This window comes from Oncorhynchus mykiss, chromosome 23 (assembly GCF_013265735.2).
Source record: "Oncorhynchus mykiss isolate Arlee chromosome 23, USDA_OmykA_1.1, whole genome shotgun sequence".
Classification (NCBI taxonomy): Eukaryota; Metazoa; Chordata; class Actinopteri; order Salmoniformes; family Salmonidae; genus Oncorhynchus; species Oncorhynchus mykiss.
The window spans coordinates 62,573,481-62,596,973 of record NC_048587.1 but is presented as its reverse complement, the minus strand read 5'-3'; the positions used below and the strand labels follow the sequence as shown (position 1 = coordinate 62,596,973).

The 23,493-nt window shown below is 45.1% G+C and overlaps 1 protein-coding gene across 10 annotated transcripts in view; it reads right to left on the bottom strand.

Annotated features, from left to right (window-relative positions):
• Window positions 1-19,810, bottom strand: part of LOC118936402 (WD repeat-containing and planar cell polarity effector protein fritz homolog) — a 184,788-nt gene extending 164,978 nt beyond the window's left edge. For 5 of the 10 annotated variants that reach the window (XM_036961025.1, XM_036961029.1, XM_036961024.1 and 2 more), the window contains exon 1: window positions 19,241-19,810. The gene's annotated coding sequence lies outside the window, so the exon portion shown is untranslated. The remainder of the gene's footprint in view (window positions 1-19,240) is intronic. The other 5 variants (XM_036961020.1, XM_036961023.1, XM_036961021.1 and 2 more) reach the window with 2 other exon arrangements.
• Window positions 19,811-23,493: the final 3,683 nt, after the last annotated feature.

Here is a 23,493-nt window from a genome sequence, read left to right as displayed (position 1 = left end):
GTTAGGGGAGGGTTTGGCCAGAAGGGATGCTCTTGTCCCATCTCGCTCTAGCGACTCCTGTGACGGGCCGGGCGCTATGCACGCTGACACGGTTACCAGGTGTACCAGGCTGGCTTCCGGGTTAAGCAGGCATTGGGTCAAGAAGCAGTGTGGCTTCCTTGGGTTGTGTTTCGGAGAACACTCGGCTCTCGACCTTCGCCTCTCCTGAGTCCGTACGGGAGTTGAAGCGATGGCACAAGACTGTAACTACCAATTGGAAACCACTAAATATATACGTATTTTTAAATACAACAACACAGGTCCGTCCACATGACCCTCCATTCTAGAGACTGACACATAGCCAATAACATTGACCAATGTGGGCAACAGCAGACAGCCATGTAGCTCATCAAATACAGGAATTTCCTGACATCTGCTTCCATCTTAATCATAAACCAGGTGATGTGGATGGGCCTCAGTTACGCACCATTTTAAAGGGATAGGTAGATATTTTGGCAATCAAGCCCTTGTTTCTACTTAACCAGAGTCAGGTTAACTCATGGATACCATTTGTATGTCTCTGTGTGCAGTTTGAGGGATGTTGAAGTTATTTTCTGGAGCCACTGCTAACTAGAGTTAGCACAATGACTGAAAGACTACAGGAACAACTAGCATTCTAGCTAGAAAACAGGCTCAAACTATCCCTTTAAACCCTTGGCTTTTTGAGGTTGAGGGATTCAGGCCACAGAGGTTAAACATGACAGAGACAGGCAGACGACCAATGCTAAAGCCTAGTCCTCATTGTGGACAGCCTCCTCCTCATTGTGGACAGCCTCCTCCTCATTGTGGACAGCCTCCTCCTCATTGTGGACAGCCTCCTCCTCATTGTGGAAAGCCTCCTCCTCATTGTGGACAGCCTACTCCTCCTCATTGTGGACAGCCTACTCCTCCCATTGTGGACAGCCTACTCCTCATTGTTGACAGCCTACTCCTCATTGTGGACAGCCTCCTCCTCATTGTGGACAGCCTACTCCTCATTGTGGACTCGAAGCTCCTCTCATTGTGGACAATGAGGATTGTGGACAGCCTACTCCTCATTGTGGACAGCCTACTCCTCTCATTGTCGACAGCCTACTCCTCATTGTGGACAGCCTACTCCTCTCATTGTGGACAGCCTACTCCTCTCATTGTGGACAGCCTACTCCTCTCATTGTGGACAGCCTCCTCCAGCCCACTCTAGGTAGGAGAATAAACTGACATTACTAAGGATCGTTACCAGGTAGGAGAATAAACTGACATTACTAAGGATCGTTACCAGGTAGGAGAATAAACTGACATTACTAAGGACCGTTACCAGGTAGGAGGATAAACTGACATTACTAAGGATCGTTACCAAGGAGGGAGAATGAGATGTTAAGTTATTGTCATGGACCGGCGGTTGCCTGGGCTTGGTTCCAACAATTGCGTCATGAGACAACAAACCCGTCAGAATAACAGGTCTACTGTTATTAATGATCGAACCTTAAAGCCGTGGTTCACTACAGACTCTGCAAAACAACATGTTGAAGCAGGCTAACAGAAAGGTACTCACTGAGGAATCTACCTCACCTCTCTCCTAGGCCTCAAGTAACCCAGGAAACGTAGCTCGATTCTAAAGTAGAAACTGTCATGAAAATGACAGATCTACCTAATCTGTTTCTGGTTGCTGTTAAACAAGTAGGATAATGTCAGAATGCAATGTAAAAAAACTGACAGACTTCTCTCTTTCATGGTCATGGGAATGAGTGTATATTATGAATTTCCATTCCTGCCTACGGACCAGGTACCTCTTTTAGCCATTTCACCTCTCAGCCTGAGACGGACCAGGTATCTCTTTTAGCCCTTTCATCTCTCAGCCTGAGACGGACCAGGTACCTCTTTTAGCCCTTTCATCTCTCAGCCTGAGACGGACCAGGTACCTCTTTTAGCCATTTCCCCTCTCAGCCTGAGACGGCCCAGGTATATCTTTTAGCCCTTTCATCTCTCAGCCTGAGACGGACCAGGTACCTCTTTTAGCCCTTTCATCTCTCAGCCTGAGACGGACCAGGTATCTCTTTTAGCCCTTTCATCTCTCAGCCTAAGACGGACCAGGTACCTCTTTTAGCCCTTTCACCTCTCAGCCTGAGACGGACCAGGTACCTCTTTTAGCCCTTTCCCCTCTCAGCCTGAGACGGACCAGGTACCTCTTTTAGCCCTTTCACCTCTCAGCCTGAGACGGACCAGGTACCTCTTTTAGCCCTTTCCCCTCTCAGCCTGAGACGGACCAGGTACCTCTTTTAGCCCTTTCACCTCTCAGCCTGAGACGGACCAGGTACCTCTTTTAGCCCTTTCCCCTCTCAGCATGAGACGGACCAGGTACCTCTTTTAGCCCTTTCACCTCTCAGCCTGAGACGGACCAGGTACCTCTTTTAGCCCTATCACCTCTCAGCCTGAGACGGACCAGGTATCTCTTTTAGCCCTTTCATCTCTCAGCCTGAGAAGCTGCAGAGGTCTGAAACGCGTCCACCCTACAGAGCGACACACACAGACACACACCTGGCGGCCGTCCATCTGACGGAAGGTCCAAGTGCCCAGCCATGTGTAAACACACACACGTCCAACAACCCTCCTCAGCGGGCACAAAGCTTCAGCACTCCAAGCAATGCCATGGCCTGCGTCCACCCTACTACACCTGACACTCACAGACTTCTAGCAGAGAAAACTTCTCCAGACAATGGTAGTGGTGCAGTTCTTTGCTAGATCCTGCCCTGCCCTGGCTTGTCAGGTCCTGCCCTGTCTTGTCAGGTCCTGTCTTGTCAGGTCCTGCCCTGTCTTGTCAGGTCCTGTCTTGTCAGGTCCTGGCTTGTCAGGTCCTGTCTTGTCAGGTCCTGTCCTGTCTTGTCAGGTCCTGTCTTGTCAGGTCCTGTCCTGTCTTGTCAGGTCCTGTCTTGTCAGGTCCTGTCTTGTCAGGTCCTGTCTTGTCAGATCCTGTCCTGTCTTGTCAGGTCCTGGCTTGTCAGGTCCTGGCTTGTCAGATCCTGGCTTGTCAGGTCCTGTCCTGCCCTGTCTTGTCAGGTCCTGTCTTGTCAGGTCCTGTCCTGTCCTGTCTTGTCAGGTCCTGTCCTGCCCTGTCTTGTCAGGTCCTGTCTTGTCAGGTCCTGTCCTGTCTTGTCAGGTCCTGTCTTGTCAGGTCCTGTCCTGTCTTGTCAGGTCCTGTTCTGCCCTGTCTTGGCAGGTCCTGCCCTGGCTTGTCAGAATATCTCATAATGAGCCTTTGATTGGTCAGATTGTGTCAGTAATTCCTTATTATGTACTTTGTAATGTTGTGCTGCATTAGGGGAATGATGACTCCCTCATTCCCATAAATAAAGGTGTAATTTATAATAATTATAATATATTGTGACAAATCTGGAACATATTCTATCAACTTTGAACAAGTAATCAGGAATTAGCCTAAACCCCAAATTAGATGCATGCTATTGCGTACACAAATCTTTTAGGAATCCATTCTTTGTAAATCACCATAACCTAACAGTCTGTCCCTTTCCAGGCCACATAAGAGACACCATATTGTTTCCTTCTTCCTCCAGACCTCTAGATCTGACCCTCTCCTTCATTGTGGAGCAGCTTTAAGGCCCACCCATTCCAAACCTGATTTTCCACAGGTTTATGCTAGTCTGCCATCGGAGCGTACCGTACCCCCACTAAGTCTTAGACAATGTCCCTTTTCCTTTCCCACGTATAGTCTATATCAGAGTCTCAAACGGCACTCTATTCCCTTTAGGTCCTGGTCAACAGTAGTGCACTCTACAGGGAATAGGGCTCCATTTGGGAGGTTCTGGCCTGTTCAGTTCCCCAGAGACCCGCGGTGTGTTTGTGATTTCATGGAGCTTTTCCTCCAGCCTGTTAACCATCTGTACATTTAGTCACCTTTATTAGAAGACTGTGCAATAGCCACTTGAGCGCGTACGACCAAAAGCACCTCGAACATCGGTTGAGAAAACCGTTGTGTTATGTGGAGGGTAAATATATTATTGGTCGACGGGCTCTGGGCTGAAGGACTTTTGGCAACTTCAAGAACCGTGGCCGTTTGAGGTAAATGTATCTTCCACTGTGTTTATGGTTTAACCCTGTTAGTAGGGCTTATGGACAAACAGATGTGTCCGTTGTCAATACATACAATCAGCATTTGACTACAACAACTTGTGAACATCATACTTAATAACATCAATGTCTCAAAACGACAACTTCTCTCAGGGTCTCGTCTGTCTCCACTGCTGTGAGGGTGGCTCTGTGTGCATCCCAAAGGGGACCCTATTCCCTATACAGTGCACTACTTGTGAAAGGGAATAGGTTGCCATTTGGCATGACTTTAAAGGTAGTGTACTATGTAGGGAATAGGGTGCCATTTGGCATGACTTTAAAGGTAGTGTACTATGTAGGGAATAGGTCCTATGAGTAATTCCATGGCTAGCTGGAGATGTAGAAGGCTTAAGTCATCATCACCGTCACACTGACTCACCCTGCCCTGATCAAGACACACAATCTACACTACACCCTCTCAGGCTATTGTGTGAGAACACACACACACACACACACACACACACACAAACAAACACACACACACACCGCCTCTAACCTGGATCAGCCATGTGAGTTGCTGCTTCATTGGGCTAGGCCGTGCGTCTGTGTGTGTGGTGTGGTGTGTGTGGTATGTGAGAGAGAGAGTAGTAGGAACATGTCATATCTCTGCAGAAAGCTGTGTGTTGTGTGTGTCTGTGTATAGGCCTTGTGCGTGTGCGTGTGTGTGTGGGTGTGTGTGCGTGTGTGTCCGTCCTGGTGAAAACCACAAGCCCCCATTTCTCTGACACGTGACACCGAGTGGCCACCTCGTCTTTCCTCCTTACCTTCCTCCCAGTCCTCCCCTCCTGTACGTGCATACAGGTTTCCCGCCGCCATGACAACGGGTCGGGCCTATCCCGTTGGCACAGCAACCCAAACTATCCTGGCTATGATCTGTGGTGTGACCCAGGGCAGTAGTCAAAATGGCCCTTAATCTAAACCGCTGTCTTGTTGTGGGGGGAAACCATTCCTTACACACACACACACACACACACACACACACACACACAAGGCCTAACACTTTGGCGACAAACACTCGGCAGGACCCTGTGGCCCTTTATGGCTGTGCAAGGAGGTGTGAACGCCAGACGAGACCCAACAGCCCCCTGAATCTCTGACCTGACTGTCCAGTTGGATGGATTTGGGCTAATGAAAAGGTGGTGGTGGAGTGACGTTGCTTTGAGTCACAAAGGGCACACTATTCCTACGTTGTGCACTACTTTTGACCAGGTCTCGTAGACTTAAAAGTAGTGCACTATGTAGGGAATATGGTGACATTTGGGAGACACATGTTGAGTGGGGTACTTGCTTGATTTTCGTTGTTAAACCCACAACAACAACAACAACGATGAAATGGGGGGAAAAAAACTAAAAAACCTTAAAGTCGACATGAGGCGCTGCCTGCTGCCACATCAGTACACGTTGTTGTCACATTTTCCGTTATCCTCTGCTGCCTTTAGAAAAAAATAAGTGTTGTTTGTGTCGGGAGTGTCAAAAACACAGAGGGCAAAGAGAAACGAGCAGCTGGACAGATACAACGGAACATCTTGGACTTGTGGCTGTCTGGCGCCCTCTTGTGTTGGCAGGAAGAAGCTGCTGAGCCTTGGAGTAACATGCCAAGGACCTACAGTACATCCCAAATGGCACCCTATTCCCTACATAGTGCACTACTTTTGACCAGGGTCCAGAGGGAATATGTATGGTAGGGTGCCATTTGGGACACATCCCAAGATGAAAGAACTCATCAACAATCACTGAAGTGAAATAAAAAGAGACATGAACCTCCTTTTTCTCACCTTTCTAGAACTGATAGTCTGTATTAGTGTTAAATAAGAACTGATAGTCTGTATTAGTGTTGAATGGGGACTGGTAGTCTGTATTAGTGTTGAATGAGAACTGGTAGTCTGTATTAGTGTTGAATGGGGACTGGTAGTCTGTATTAGTGTTGAATGGGGACTGGTAGTCTGTATTAGTGTTGAATGGGGACTGGTAGTCTGTATTAGTGTTGAATGGGGACTGGTAGTCTGTATTAGTGTTGAATGAGAACTGGTAGTCTGTATTAGTGTTGAATGGGGACTGGTAGTCTGTATTAGTGTTAAATGGGGACTGATAGTCTGTATAGTGTTAAATGGGGACTGATAGTCTGTATTAGTGTTGAATGGGGACTGGTAGTCTGTATTAGTGTTGAATGGGGACTGATAGTCTGTATTAGTGTTAAATGGGGACTGATAGTCTGTATAGTGTTAAATGGGGACTGATAGTCTGTATTAGTGTTGAATGGACTCTGAGTCTGTATTAGTGTTAAATGGGGACTGGTAGTCTGTATTAGTGTTGAATGGGGACTGGTAGTCTGTATTAGTGTTGAATGGGGACTGATAGTCTGTATTAGTGTTAAATGGGGACTGATAGTCTGTATTAGTGTTAAATGGGAACTGATAGTCTGTATTAGTGTTAAATGGGGACTGGTAGTCTGTATTAGTGTTAAATGAGGACTGATAGTCTGTATTAGTGTTAAATGGGGACTGATAGTCTGTATTAGTGTTGAATAGGAACTGATGAGGATCTTCTGTGGCGGAAGGAAACAAGACAGACGTTTGTTGAGGAAAGGAAGATATCATGAAGCTCCCATCAATCAACGACCCAATGAAACAAATGTGCTTCGATTCCGTTACCTGTTTCACGGCCCATTTGCTTGTGCAAACACCGGAGGGAGAGAAAGACAGGGAGAGAGTGACGGAGAGAGGGTGACAGAAAGGGAGAGGTAGAGAGAGTAAGAGAGAGAGAGAGAGAGCGAGAGAGAGGCTAATGAGAGAGACAGAGAGAGAGGGAGAGAGAGAGAGAGAGAGAGAGAGAGAGAGAGAGAGAGAGAGAGAGAGAGAGAGAGAGAGAGTGGTAGAGAGAGTGAGAGAGAGGCTAATGAGAGAGACAGAGAGAGAGAGAGAGAGTGGTGGAGAGAGTGAGAGAGAGGCTAATGAGAGAGAGAGAGATCAATCATTCCAGACCCAGGGACATGTACTAGTATGTGGCGACCTAAACGCGTTCACAGTCAGGGCGTTCACAGTCAGAGCATTCACAGTCAGAGCATTCACAGTCAGAGCATTCACAGTCAGAGCGTTCACAGTCAGCCCACCTGACACCCCTATCAGATCACAGCAAAATCACACCTCATTTGGCCGCCTTTCCTTCCAGTTCTCTGCTGCCAGTTGGAGACTTTTATTTCCCTCACCAACTTATCTATCTGAGCAGTTAACCGATCACTGCAGCTGTACATAGCACCACAGGTAACTTCCACAAAGATGTGAACGATCTGAGAGACAAGGCAAGAAGGGCCTTCAACGCCATCAAAAGGAACATAACATTTGACATACCAAATAGGAGCTGGCAAAAAATACTTGAATCAGTCATAAAACTCAATGCCCTTTATGGTTGTGAGATCAGGGGTCCGCTCACCAACCAAGAATTCACAAAATGGGACAAACACCCAATTGAGGCTCTGCATGCAGAATTCTGAAAAACATCCTCAGTGTACAATGTAAAAAACTCAATAATGCACACAGAGAAGAATTAGGACTATTCCAGCTAATTATCAAAATCCAGAAAAGAGCTGTTAAATTCTACAACCACCTAAACATAAGTGATTACCAAATCTTCCATAACAAAGCCCTCACCTACAGAGAGATGAACCTGGAAGAGCCTGGAACCTAGAAGAGTCCCCTCTGAGTCCCCTCTGAGTCCCCTCTGAGTCCCCTCTGAGTACCCTCTGAGTACCCTCTGAGTCCCCTCTGAGTACCCTCTGAGTCCCCTCTGAGTCCCCTCTGAGTACCCTCTGAGTACCCTCTGAGTACCCTCTGAGTCCCCTCTGAGTACCCTCTGAGTACCCTCTGAGTCCCCTCTGAGTCCGCTCTGAGTCCCCTCTGAGTCCCCTCTGAGTACCCTCTGAGTCCCCTCTGAGTCTCCTCTGAGTCCCCTCTGAATCCCCTCTGAGTCCCCTCTGAGTCCCCTCTGAGTCCCCTCTGAGTCCCCTCTGAGTACCCTCTGAGTACCCTCTGAGTCCGCTCTGAGTACCCTCTGAGTCCCCTCTGAGTACCCTCTGAGTCCCCTCTGAGTCCCCTCTGAGTCCGCTCTGAGTCCCCTCTGAGTCCCCTCTGAGTACCCTCTGAGTCCGCTCTGAGTACCCTCTGAGTCCCCTCTGAGTCCCCTCTGAGTCCCCTCTGAGTACCCTCTGAGTACCCTCTGAGTACCCTCTGAGTCCGCTCTGAGTACCCTCTGAGTACCCTCTGAGTACCCTCTGAGTACCCTCTGAGTACCCTCTGAGTCCCCTCTGAGTACCCTCTGAGTCCCCTCTGAGTCCGCTCTGAGTCCCCTCTGAGTCCCCTCTGAGTCCCCTCTGAGTACCCTCTGAGTCCCCTCTGAGTCCCCTCTGAGTACCCTCTGAGTCCGCTCTGAGTACCCTCTGAGTCCCCTCTGAGTCCCCTCTGAGTCCCCTCTGAGTACCCTCTGAGTCCCCTCTGAGTCCCCTCTGAGTACCCTCTGAGTCCCCTCTGAGTCCCCTCTGAGTCCCCTCTGAGTACCCTCTGAGTACCCTCTGAGTCCCCTCTGAGTCCCCTCTGAGTCCCCTCTGAGTCCCCTCTGAGTACCCTCTGAGTACCCTCTGAGTCCCCTCTGAGTCCCCTCTGAGTACCCTCTGAGTACCCTCTGAGTCCCCTCTGAGTCCCCTCTGAGTCCCCTCTGAGTACCCTCTGCCAGCTGGTACAGGGACTCTACTCACAACCAAATCATCAGTAAACAAAAAGATGATTCTTTCCAATTTTGTCAAGTAATTAACAAAAAACAGCGGAAACTGAAATGTTATTTGGCCCTAAACAGAGACTACACAGTAGCAGAATAACTGACCACCGTGACTGAGCCAAAATGAAGGAAAACTTTGACTATGTACAGACTCAGTGAGCATAGCCTTGCTATTGCGAGAGCTGCCATCGGCAGACTTGGCTCTCAAGAGAAGACAGGCTATGTGCTCACTGCCCACAAAATGAGGTGGAAACTGAGCTGCACTTCCTAACCTCCTGTCCAATGTATGACCATATTAGAGACACATACAGTGCCTTGCGAAAGTATTCGGCCCCCTTGAACTTTGCGACCTTTTGCCACATTTCAGGCTTCAAACATAAAGATATAAAACTGTATTTTTTTGTGAAGAATCAACAAAAAGTGGGACACAATCATGAAGTGGAACGACATTTATTGGATATTTCAAACTTTTTTAACAAATCAAAAACTGAAAAATTGGGCGTGCAAAATGATTCAGCCCCCTTAAGTTAATACTTTGTAGCGCCACCTTTTGCTGCGATTACAGCTGTAAGTCGCTTGGGGTATGTCTCTATCAGTTTTGCACATCGAGAGACTGACATTTTTTCCCATTCCTCCTTGCAAAACAGCTCGAGCTCAGTGAGGTTGGATGGAGAGCATTTGTGAACAGCAGTTTTCAGTTCTTTCCACAGATTCTCGATTGGATTCAGGTCTGGACTTTGACTTGGCCATTCTAACACCTGGATATGTTTATTTTTGAACCATTTCATTGTAGATTTTGCATTATGTTTTGGATCATTGTCTTGTTGGAAGACAAATCTCCGTCCCAGTCTCAGGTCTTTTGCAGACTCCATCAGGTTTTCTTCCAGAATGGTCCTGTATTTGGCTCCATCCATCTTCCCATCAATTTTAACCATCTTCCCTGTCCCTGCTGAAGAAAAGCAGGGCCAAACCATGATGCTGCCACCACCATGTTTGACAGTGGGGATGGTGTGTTCAGCTGTGTTGCTTTTACGCCAAACATAACGTTTTGCATTGTTGCCAAAAAGTTCAATTTTGATTTCATCTGACCAGAGCACCTTCTTCCACATGTTTGGTGTGTCTCCCAGGTGGCCTGTGGCAAACTTTAAACGACACTTTTTATGGATATCTTTAAGAAATGGCTTTCTTCTTGCCACTCTTCCATAAAGGCCAGATTTGTGCAATATACGACTGATTGTTGTCCTATGGACAGAGTCTCCCACCTCAGCTGTAGATCTCTGCAGTTCATCCAGAGTGATCATGGGCCTCTTGGCTGCATCTCTGATCAGTCTTCTCCTTGTATGAGCTGAAAGTTTAGAGGGACGGCCAGGTCTTGGTAGATTTGCAGTGGTCTGATACTCCTTCCATTTCAATATTATCGCTTGCACAGTGCTCCTTGGGATGTTTAAAGCTTGGGAAATCTTTTTGTATCCAAATCCGGCTTTAAACTTCTTCACAACAGTATCTCGGACCTGCCTGGTGTGTTCCTTGTTCTTCATGATGCTCTCTGCGCTTTTAACGGACCTCTGAGACTATCACAGTGCAGGTGCATTTATACGGAGACTTGATTACACACAGGTGGATTGTATTTATCATCATTAGTCATTTAGGTCAACATTGGATCATTCAGAGATCCTCACTGAACTTCTGGAGAGAGTTTGCTGCACTGAAAGTAAAGGGGCTGAATAATTTTGCACGCCCAATTTTTCAGTTTTTGATTTGTTAAAAAAGTTTGAAATATCCAATAAATGTCGTTCCACTTCATGATTGTGTCCCACTTGTTGCAAAAAAATACAGTTTTATATCTTTATGTTTGAAGCCTGAAATGTGGCAAAAGGTCGCAAAGTTCAAGGGGGCCGAATACTTTCGCAAGGCACTGTATTTCCATCAGATTACACAGATCCCTGAAGAATTTGAAAACTTATCCAATCTTGATAAACTCCCATATCTACTGGGTGAAATTCCACAGTGTGCCATCACAGCAGCAAGATGTGTGACCTGTTGACACGAGAAAAGGGCAACCAGTGAAGACCAAAACACCATTGTAAATACAACCTATATGTATCTGTTTATTTTAACTTTCATGCTTCAACTATTTACACATTAGTCCACTTACTTCGGCAAGGTAAACATATGTTTCCCACGACAACCATTGAATTGAATTGTGTGAAAGAGACAGAGAGCAACAGAATGAGAGAGAGATGAAGAGAGAGAGATGAAGAGAGAGGGAGAGACGAAGAGAAAAAGAAAGAAAGAAAGAGAGAGAGAAGGATAGAGGGGGAGGTTGCTAGGGGGAACACACTTCTGAAGTGAAAATGAGGTGTGTGTTATCATTATTCAGTGTGAATTGGCCTGTACCTCTGCCAAGAGCCTGTGTGTGTGTGTGTGTGTGTGTGTGTGTGTGTGTGTGTGTGTGTGTGTGTGTGTGTGTGTGTGTGTGTGTGTGTGTGTGTGTGGAGACCGGCAGCTTCTCTAACAGAATGCCTGGGGTTGTCTTCTTGAGTTATTTCTTGCATATGGCACCATAAAGTGCACTACTTTTGACTAGGGTGCTATTTGGGACATACTCTCAGTTTCCTGTAGCTCTGGGGTTTAGGGAATAGGGTGTCACTCTGGACCCTCAGTCTCCTGCAGATCTGGGATGCAGTCTAAGTGAGTGTTTGGTGCAAACTGACACTTGGCACCAAGTTGATTCCAACCTGCTTGGTTTTTCAGTTAATGAGCGAGCAGAGGGCACACTTAGAACCCTGCAGACATGTCTTAAAAGCACCACGGAACAATCACAACAGCTCAAAGGGAACTGAAGGCTATTTCTGGTTAAAAGCCATTTAGGTGTGATCAACTCAGCAATGTGCAAGGGTTACTTCAGTTAAGAGTAGGCCTCTTGCATACAGAGGAGTTAGGGTGAGGTACGGATCTTGGTTACCGCAAATTATAGGGAAAATGCATACAAGCTTTCACAGACTAGGCTGTTGTCAGCTAAGGGAAGCCTGATGAAGACAATTTATAGACTAAAAACAGTCATTTTCCTCAATCGGCCGCGGGACGATTCTTTCTTGAGCAGATGGTCAGGGAGCCGGAACATTATTACAAATAATTAGTAGACTGCAAATTGACCGGCAGAACAACTGGGAACAGATTTCCAAATGTTTAAATCACTTGGGACTTGTGTTTTTAGTCTTTTATGTTCAACAAACAGAACCGCCAGTAGGGGGCCCTATACTAGACTATAAATATAGTCTAACAAACAGAACCGCCAGTAGGGGCCCTATTCTAGGCTATAAATATAGTCTAACAAACAGAACCGCCAGTAGGGGCCCCTATACTAGGCTATAAATATAGTCTAACAAACAGAACCGCCAGTAGGGGGCCCTATACTAGACTATTAATATAGTCTAACAAACAGAACCGCCAGTAGGGGACCCTATACTAGGCTATAAATATAGTCTAACAAACAGAACCGCCAGTAGGGGCCCTATTCTAGGCTATAAATATAGTCTAACAAACAGAACCGCCAGTAGGGGACCCTATACTAGGCTATAAATATAGTCTAACAAACAGAACCGCCAGTAGGGGACCCTATACTAGGCTATAAATATAGTCTAACAAACAGAACCGCCAGTAGGGGCCCTATTCTAGGCTATAAATATAGTCTAACAAACAGAACCACCAGTAGGGGGCCCTATACTAGACTATAAATATAGTCTAACAAACAGAACCGCCAGTAGGGGGCCCTATTCTAGACTATAAATATAGTCTAACAAACAGAACCGCCAGTAGGGGACCCTATACTAGACTATAAATATAGTCTAACAAACAGAACCACCAGTAGGGGACCCTATACTAGGCTATAAATATAGTCAAACAAACAGAACCACCAGTAGGGGGCACTATACTAGACTATAAATATAGTCTAACAAACAGAACCGCCAGTAGGGGACCCTATACTAGGCTATAAATATAGTCTAACAAACAGAACCACCAGTAGGGGGCCCTATACTAGACTATAAATATAGTCTAACAAACAGAACCACCAGTAGGGGGCCCTATACTAGGCTATAAATATAGTCTAACAAACAGAACCGCCAGTAGGGGACCCTATACTAGGCTATAAATATAGTCTAACAAACAGAACCGCCAGTAGGGGACCCTATACTAGGCTATAAATATAGTCTAACAAACAGAACCGCCAGTAGGGGACCCTATACTAGGCTATAAATATAGTCTAACAAACAGAACCGCCAGTAGGGGGCCCTATACTAGACTATAAATATAGTCTAACAAACAGAACCGCCAGTAGGGGACCCTATACTAGGCTATAAATATAGTCTAACAAACAGAACCACCAGTAGGGGACCCTATACTAGGCTATAAATATAGTCTAACAAACAGAACCACCAGTAGGGGACCCTATACTAGGCTATAAATATAGTCTAACAAACAGAACCACCAGTAGGGGACCCTATACTAGGCTATAAATATAGTCTAACAAACAGAACCGCCAGTAGGGGGCCCTATACTAGACTATAAATATAGTCTAACAAACAGAACCACCAGTAGGGACCCTATACTAGGCTATAAATATAGACTAACAAACAGAACCGCCAGTAGGGGACCCTATACTAGGCTATAAATATAGTCTAACAAACAGAACCACCAGTAGGGACCCTATACTAGGCTATAAATATAGACTAACAAACAGAACCACCAGTAGGGACCCTATACTAGGCTATAAATATAGACTAACAAACAGAACCGCCAGTAGGGGCCCCTATACTAGACTATAAATATAGTCTAACAAACAGAACCGCCAGTAGGGGACCCTATACTAGGCTATAAATATAGTCTAACAAACAGAACCACCAGTAGGGGACCCTATACTAGGCTATAAATATAGTCTAACAAACAGAACCACCAGTAGGGGGCCCTATACTAGACTATAAATATAGTCTAACAAACAGAACCACCAGTAGGGGGCCCTATACTAGACTATAAATATAGTCTAACAAACAGAACCACCAGTAGGGGGCCCTATACTAGGCTATAAATATAGTCTAACAAACAGAACCACCAGTAGGGGGCCCTATACTAGACTATAAATATAGTCTAACAAACAGAACCGCCAGTAGGGGGCCCTATACTAGGCTATAAATATAGTCTAACAAACAGAACCGCCAGTAGGGGGCCCTATACTAGACTATAAATATAGTCTAACAAACAGAACCGCCAGTAGGGGCCCCTATACTAGGCTATAAATATAGTCTAACAAACAGAACCGCCAGTAGGGGGCCCTATACTAGGCTATAAATATAGTCTAACAAACAGAACCGCCAGTAGGGGGCCCTATACTAGACTATAAATATAGTCTAACAAACAGAACCGCCAGTAGGGGACCCTATACTAGGCTATAAATATAGTCTAACAAACAGAACCGCCAGTAGGGGACCCTATACTAGGCTATAAATATAGTCTAACAAACAGAACCACCAGTAGGGGGCCCTATACTAGACTATAAATATAGTCTAACAAACAGAACCACCAGTAGGGGGCCCTATACTAGGCTATAAATATAGTCTAACAAACAGAACCGCCAGTAGGGGACCCTATACTAGGCTATAAATATAGTCTAACAAACAGAACCGCCAGTAGGGGGCACTATACTAGGCTATAAATATAGTCTAACAAACAGAACCACCAGTAGGGGACCCTATTCTAGACTATAAATATAGTCTAACAAACAGAACCACCAGTAGGGGGCCCTATACTAGGCTATTAATATAGTCTAACAAACAGAACCACCAGTAGGGGACCCTATACTAGACTATAAATATAGTCTAACAAACAGAACCGCCAGTAGGGGGCCCTATACTAGGCTATAAATATAGTCTAACAAACAGAACCACCAGTAGGGGACCCTATACTAGGCTATAAATATAGTCTAACAAACAACCTCACAGACTCCAAAACAGAATGTTCTCAGCTTAGGGAAACCTGGTGAAGACAGTTGTGAATGCTACACTATTTTATAAAATAGATTATTCATGCATTTTCCTCATTCTGTGTACTCAGACTAGGCTGTAAATACACCATACATAGCCAGCAGGCCTGGGCAACTCCAGTCCTCAGGGGCCTGATTGGTGTCACCGTTTTACCCCAGTCCCAGCTAACACACCTGACTCCAATAATCAACTAATCAGTTTAGAATGTAATCAGTTTAAATCAGATGTGTTTACTAGGATGGAGGGAAAGTGTGACACACAATCAGGATCCGGAGGACTGGAGTTACCCAGCCCTGCAGGCCAAACCCAGCAACAAGCAAGCACAACAACACAGCCCAACACTGACATCTACTGTTCTCATGAGGTTACTGCATTTGTCTACCAGTCAATAACAGGGGACACATAGATAACCTATTCTATACCAAACAATTGAGCCACTGTCTGTCACTGTCTGCACTGCAATACTGGATAAAATAGTGCCTGGTCCAGGGCCTGTATCTAAAAAGCTTCAAGTCCGATTGCTGATCTAGGATCAGGTCCCACCCCCTGGCTGTCCATAGTCTTATTCATTATGATCTAAAAGAAAACAGATCATAGATCACCTCTTCGTGGATACAGGCTCTGATCCTGGTCCTCTTCCTAGGGCATCTTCCATCTAACACCTCATCCAATTCAAGAGAATGTGACGACGGAATGAGTTACATTGTTGAAATGCAGATCAGTAATAATGATGTCTACGATGTCTGGCAGGACAGCGATGGTGATATAAATCAGATCAGTGATAATGCTGATGATGTCTACGATGTCTGGCAGGACAGCGATGGTGATATAAATCAGATCAGTGATGATGTCTACGATGTCTGGCAGGACAGCGATGGTGATATAAATCAGCCATGGGGGATGTAGATAGTTTTTAGAATGAGTCTCAAAATGACACCCTATGGGCCCTGGTCAAAAGTAGTGCACTATATAGGGCTCTGGTCAAAAGTAGTGCACTATATAGGGCCCTGGTCAAAAGTAGTGCACTATATTAGGGCCCTGGTCAAAAGTAGTGCACTATATTAGGGCCCTGGTCAAAAGTAGTGCACTATATTAGGGCCCTGGTCAAAAGTAGTGCACTGTATAGGGAATAGGGTGCCATTTGGGATGCAGACGTGGTGTGTGTGGAAGACTGGTTGCGCTGCTATCAGGACGGTTTATGGAACGCTAGGCTATCTTGGCTGAGAGGGAGATAAGAGTGGTAGCTATAGTCTGCCCTCTGTCATGTAGAAAATCTCACAGTGTGAAATAGATCACAATCGATGATTATGACTGACTGTTTTTTTTTTCATTCTTATAACACATGCTGTAAATATCCTCACAGCGTGAACATTATTACGGGTCAGCTGCTCCCACATCTGCTTATCAGTGTTTCTTAGGTGGATAACGTCAGTGCCTGGTTGAAACTGACACTGTAAACAGGAATAAATTAGTAATGATGACTTTTTATATATATTATAAATTGTTTTGTGCTTCTGTCCGGGCTGGCTAAATAGTAGAGAAGATACTGTGGAGGGTGCCAGCTATCTTGACTGTAGGGTCACTGTGCCCTACTCCTACCTTTCCACCCTATCTTCACGCTCTCCTCCTCATCTTCACACTCTCCTTCTCAAACTGAATAGAACATAGGGTATAGGCTAGTAGTTGACCTCTGGTCCTCCTCATCTTCACACTCTCCTTCTCAAACTGAACAGAGCATAGGGTATAGGCTAGTAGTTGACCTCTGGTCCTCCTCATCTTTACACTCTCCTTCTCAAACTGAACAGAACGTAGGCTATAGGCTAGTAGTTGACCTCTGGTCCTCCTCATCTTCACACTCTCCTTCTCAAACTGAACAGAACGTAGGCTATAGGCTAGTAGTTGACCTCTGGTCCTCCTCATCTTTACACTCTCCTTCTCAAACTGAACAGAACGTAGGCTATAGGCGAGTAGTTGACCTCTGGTCCTCCTCATCTTCACACTCTCCTTCTCAAACTGAACAGAGCGTAGGCTATAGGCTAGTAGTTGACCTCTGGTCCTCCTCATCTTCACACTCTCCTTCTCAAACTGAACAGAGCGTAGGCTATAGGCGAGTAGTTGACCTCTGGTCCTCCTCATCTTCACACTCTCCTTCTCAAACTGAACAGAGCGTAGGCTATAGGCTAGTAGTTGACCTCTGGTCCTCCTCATCTTCACACTCTCCTTCTCAAACTGAACAGAGCGTAGGCTATAGGCTAGTAGTTGACCTCTGGTCCTCCTCATCTTCACACTCTCCTTCTCAAACTGAACAGAGCGTAGGCTATAGGCTAGTAGTTGACCTCTGGTCCTCCTCATCTTCACACTCTCCTTCTCAAACTGAACAGAGCGTAGGCTATAGGCTAGTAGTTGCACATTTTTTTTGACATTGCATCAATCAAAGATTTGCGGAAAAAACCTTTCCCTCTCCTCTTGAACTGCCATCGTAGCCCTACACAGCCACTGGTTAGGCAGCACTGGGAAAAACCTTTATCAGCAAGAGCAGAACAGGCCGGGGCTCAGGGTTGGAATATCCTTTGCAGTGTGTAATTCAGCCTAGTTTTATTTACACCATCCCAGCAGCTATCTTGGAAATATAACTTTGCTTCACTGAGCATGAACTTCATAGCCTAGTGTGGGCTATGGATCATTTGATTGAGACCACACTAAATAGCGTATAGGTGCAATTGATATAGCACGCCCGCAGAGAATCAGAGATGAGGGGTGGCATCAGGAACACATCCATATATAGCCTAATAAGCAACTCATTAAAAAAGCACTGAGAAATATTGACATTTCATTAATTACATGACCCTCCCCATTTCCCTCCATTCTGTACATTTCAATCTGTCCCTTAATCCACGGTTGATACAGTCCCAAAATGTTTTGCATGTCTGCAGTCAAGTTTTCTAAATATTAGACATTCAAGAAGCAAAGTGTCACCAGCCATGTCGGGAGAATTTTTGCATTCCCTAACCTTTTCCTATTAACCTAATTATCCTAACCTGCTGCGTTAATTCTCCTGACCTGCTGCGCTAATTCTCCTAACCTGATGCGTTAATTCTCCTAACCTGCTACGTTAATTCTCCTAACCTGCTACGATAATTCTCTTAACCTGCTACGTTAATTCTCCTAACCTGCTACGTTAATTCTCTTAACCTGCTGTGTAAAGTCACTTCTGCATGTAGAGGCGCAGAAGACTAAGGGTTGATAGGATGTAACCTACAACTCTGGTCCCTTTGTCCAACTGATGTAATGACCCTGTAATGAGGGTACTATAATATTCATCACTAGGATCGGCTGACAGAGACTGAGATACTATCTGTGCGTGCGCCACACACACACACACAGTACTATACAGGGGGTCCTCTCAGTCTCCATACAATCAAAACAAAATGGTGAAATGGAAAGACACAGGAAGGATCCAAGTGAAGGCATACATCTAGATGTTTGAATGTATTCTTGTTGCGTCCTTAATTAACCCAACACCTAGCGACCTCGTCAAGACCTTTGAACCTCTTCGCGTAACGGTTAAGGTGTTGGCTTGACAGTCTCTGGACCCGTGTTCGAGATCTGGTCAGGATTTCCCCCAGAATTCCCTACATTGGGTGTCAGAAGTGGGATGGCCATCGGAGAGGCATGTACACGTGAGGGGCATGGTACAGAGAAGCGTGGGAACACGCTTTCCAAAAGGAAGGGGGTAATGTATAATGTAGCGACCTTAACCGAACACTAACCTAGTCAAGAGGTTCACCTCTTTGCGTAATGGTTGAGATGTTGGCTTGACAGTCATTGGACACAGGTTCGAGTCCCGGTTGGCGCTACCTACCAAATTCGTTACATTATCAATAAAAGGCTATTCCAATGAATTAAACAATCTCCATGATACGTTTTGGTGAAAACGTTAAATTGTAGTAGCAGGAATAGTGAAACCAAAGATACTTCCCCTTTCATCTGTGGTGACTTTATCCTAATACTCCCGGCCAATTCAATTCCATCATTAGTTTGGTTTAATCCACTCTTTCATAATATTGACTTTGTGGAGTGTGGTGGATAGGCAACATCCTCTCTCTCTCACACATACACAACTTTCAGCTGTCAAAAGCCGACTCAATTTAAAACACAAAAAAATGCTAAATGTTGTTTAGGCTACTCACTAACCTCAATCAGCTCTCTTGAATGTGTTTTTAGGCTAAAACAAACCAACTATTTGCTTTCGATTATGCTAAAACGTTTATTGATATATGCATGCATCAACTTACACTGTGATGATGCTGAAGATTCGATGTTCCCCTGATATGAAATCACAACATGAAGACTGAAGTTCTGGCTAGACAGCTAACACTAGCTAATAACTTGTTTTCTCGATTTCTGTAACTACAAATTCAGCAAGCTATGGACTGCTTGTGAAGCAGACATATTTCCAGGCTGTAAGGATTTCCCGACGTGTTTCATATAAAGAAAAATGAAACAAATCTTCACAAAATCCAAGACCGTTTAGCCAGCTTGCTAGAAAGAAACCGCTAGCTGTATGTGTTTTGGGGCGGAAAGGAGATTTCAGTGCCGTCTCTAGGCAACCACAAGCTTCGCCCTCAACTTTTCAGCTGAGCACAGCTGCTTAGCTTGTAAGCAACGACGCTAGCTATCTGGTTCCGTGTACCAAGAGAAAGTAATCTACACATGGGTATTTTGGCCTTTTCCCCGTAATGTGGCTTGTTTGTTACAACAATTTTGGAACATTTTTATAATAATACATTTATTTTCAGCTAAACTGGCCACGTGAAATCTAGATGTTTGTTCTCGCGACACTAAGGAAGGAACGCTGGTCGCCTTCTTCTTCTTCTTCTTCTTCTTCTTCTTCTTCTATGAAGTTTAACGGCAGTTGGCATCCAATTTGTTGCATTACCGCCACCTACTAGACTGGAGTACTCCCTTATACTTTACTTGAAAAATAAAAATGCACTAAATAAATACCCTATCATCTAACACTACACTCACTAATTTTAAAATTATATAAATAAATGAACACCACCCTACTCCACTAATTACATGTATTTATTCCTACCTCATGCCATCATCCTGAAAGGATGGGACAACACCACTTAGCACACCCTGTAACTCTTCCGGTCTGGCACACCCAAATACCTCTCTACAGCTGCCACCACAACCTCCATTTTCTGCGACTTCAGTTCCATCCCTGCAGTACAGTTGATAACCATTGCTATAAATGCTAAAAATCCAATCTTACTGAAACATATATAACTTTTTGTCCTATCCCTCTGTAGTGGTATATCTCTGGTACTCTCCCCACTCCTCCCCCTTAATCCATCTTCCTCTACTGTCTTCACCGCCTCAGCATATGACAACTTCTGCACTACTCTAACCCTGGAAACCTCAACCTGCCTCTCTCTCACACGGGACATTTCTGATCCCCAGCTCCATGGGCACCCCTACAATTAACACATTCCACTACTTTCCCCAATACTACACATTCCTTTGTCTCATGCCCTTCTGCACATTTCACACACCTTGGACCCTCCCTCCTACACACTGCTGCCACATGCCCATAAGCTTGACACCTGTAACAACGTAATGTATTCGGTACAAACAATCGTACAGGATAACTTATATATCCTGCTATATAACTTCCCTTTGTCGGGCAAAGACTCAACATCAAAACTCAAAAGAACAGACAATGACTTCTGTTTCCCCACTCTTGTCACCCTGTCTGCGTCACATCAAACGACGAGCATCACAAACACCGGGAATATTTCCCCTTTTATATTTACTGTTTCCCCAGTTATCACTCCTTTCATTGGTGCCCTTTTCTTGAGAACGAAACAATTCACTTTTCTTGCTCCCATTCATTTTTATTCCGAGCGCATTCTCCATCTGACCAACAGAAACACAAACAATTATCACTAGACCCCTTCTGGTTACCCTCACCGATTCCACATTACCCAACTATTTTTCCACCCACCGTGGAACCACAAATAGATCAGCCAAAAGGCAAGAGTCCACTTTTTCCATAAACTTCACTTCTACTGTCATTTCAATTTCTTCTCCTGTCTTCAGCTCCCTCTGCTTACACTTTCTACCATTCTTCTTTAACAAACCATCTCCCTTTTCCCACCATTTTTATCCGACTCAAACTCACCCTCTTCTTCCCTCCCAGACCTCTCCCTCTCTTTTTCCCTCCATTCTTCCTCCGTTTTCCAAGTATTCGTCTCCTTATGATAATACTGCACTACTCCTGACAACCATCTTGTTCTTGCTTTCTCTAGGGACTCCACTTCAGTCGAAGCATCCGCCCTCCTCCCGGAACCCTGATACCGTTTTCATTTTTGTCCTGAACACTGGCCAGTGTTGCCAACTGTTTTTCAAGGACAGTAGCTGCTGTTCTTCTTCGTCTTCTGCTTCTTCTTCAGAGTTTAAGTTCGGTTGGCGTCCAATATGTTGCATTACCACCCCCAACTGGCCTATTATATGAATTCATTATACTTTGTATCTTCTCCTGCACCATGCCAGCGGCCTGTGAGGACAGGACACCAACACCCAACACACCCTATTACTCTTCTGAAGTCAAATAACAGTAGCTATCGGTTCTTCTTCTTCTTCTTCAAGGTTTTATGGCAGACTACCCCTATTGAAATATTGCCACCATCTACGGAACAGGGTCTTTTCTTTTTAAGTATTCCATTGCAGGAAGGGAGGGACCTGACATCATACCAAATACAAACAAAATATTTAAAAAACATAACACTATCAGTCACCGTTCAAATCCCATCCCTAAACAGGATCAGGTGCCTGTGAGGACAGAGCATTCATCAACAGGCTTCCTTGTAATGCCTCTGCTGTAAAATCCCAGAGTCCCAAAAAACACACTCACAATGCCATACTCAAAAGCCACACTCACAATGATGCCTATTTTCTCAGATGTTCTCTGATAACACCCTTGATAGGCGCCCTACTTCAAAGATCCAACACATGATGCATTCCAATCCGATATCTTCTTGAGGCGCAGAGAATGCTCCTTCTATTCCATAGATACACAAAAAAAACTAAATAAGCCCACTTCTCGTTACTCTCATCGATGCCACCTCATCTGACACATCCACAATTTCTTATAGATACTTCAATCAGATCTTCCAGGGAACAACATTGATCCAAAACCCTTACCCTAACAAGACCCTAGCACTTACTCAGAACGAGGATTGGATGTATACACTGAACAAATATAAACACAACATGCAACAAATTCAAAGATTTTACTGAGTCACAGTTCATATGAGGAAATCAGTCAATTGAAATAAATTCATTAGGCCCTAATCAATGGATTTCACATAACCGGGAATACAGATATTAATCTGTTGGTCACAGATACCTTTAAAAAAAAGGTAGAGGCGTGGATCAGAAAACCAGTTAGTATCTGGTGTGACCACCATTTACCTCAACCTGCCTTTCTCTCACCGGACACCTCTGATCTCCAGCACCATGGGTACTCTTAAAGTTTACACACACAGCTTTTTCCACCGATACTACACATTGCTTTGTCTCATGTTCTCCTGCACACTTCTCACATCTAGGAATCTCCCTCCTACACACTGCTGCAACATGATCATAAGCTCGGCACCTAAAACACTGTAATAGGTTTGGGACAAAAGCTCTCACGGGATAACTGACACATTCTAACCTGACTTTGTTGGGTAAAGACTCTGCATCAAACTTAGCAGGACAGACAGTGTCTTCTCTGTTTCACCACGCTCCCCACCGGGTCTGGGTCGCACCAAACCTCCGTTGATCCTCCTAAACACTTAACGCCACTCTAGGTATCACTCCTTTCAATGGTGCCTTGCTCCAGAGAGAAAAGCAATTCATAGTTATTGACCCTAGTGTCGTGTGGAGGGCCCGCTCCTTCTGGACAGTAGAAACTCAAAAAATCTGCACATGTCCACTTTGAGTCATTTTCACCAACCCAACAGTCCCCAACCTCTTCTCTACCCAAAACTCTCACTCCCACTGGGACAAAATCATCTTTATCATTGGGACAAGGCTCGACCTCGGCCGTCCTCACCGCACCTGCCACCACAGGTAATTCCTCCTTGCTCCCTACACTGGCCCTCTTTAAGCTTTCTATACTATACACACCACTCCTTTCAGTGTCGCGATCTCTCCTCTTCCTATGTCCTTCCACTACAGACCACTCAGATCCTTGACTCTCATCCTCCCGATCTATATAATCAGAACTGTCAGACATATTGATCTCATTCCAGCACATCTGTTGCTTCTCTAACTTCTCTCCATCACTTTGTCTGCGTGAGGCTCAAACTCGGCGGTCTTTACCGCACCTGCCACCGCAGTTAATTAATCCTCACTATATATTCTACTTTTCTCCTTTTTTTCTGTCCTCCACCTTCATCAGGTCTTCCAGAAGGTTTGTGCATTTCCCCACTCCATATTTACTCAAATCAAATGTACTCATAATATTACTCATACAGTATGTTCCACTTTTCTC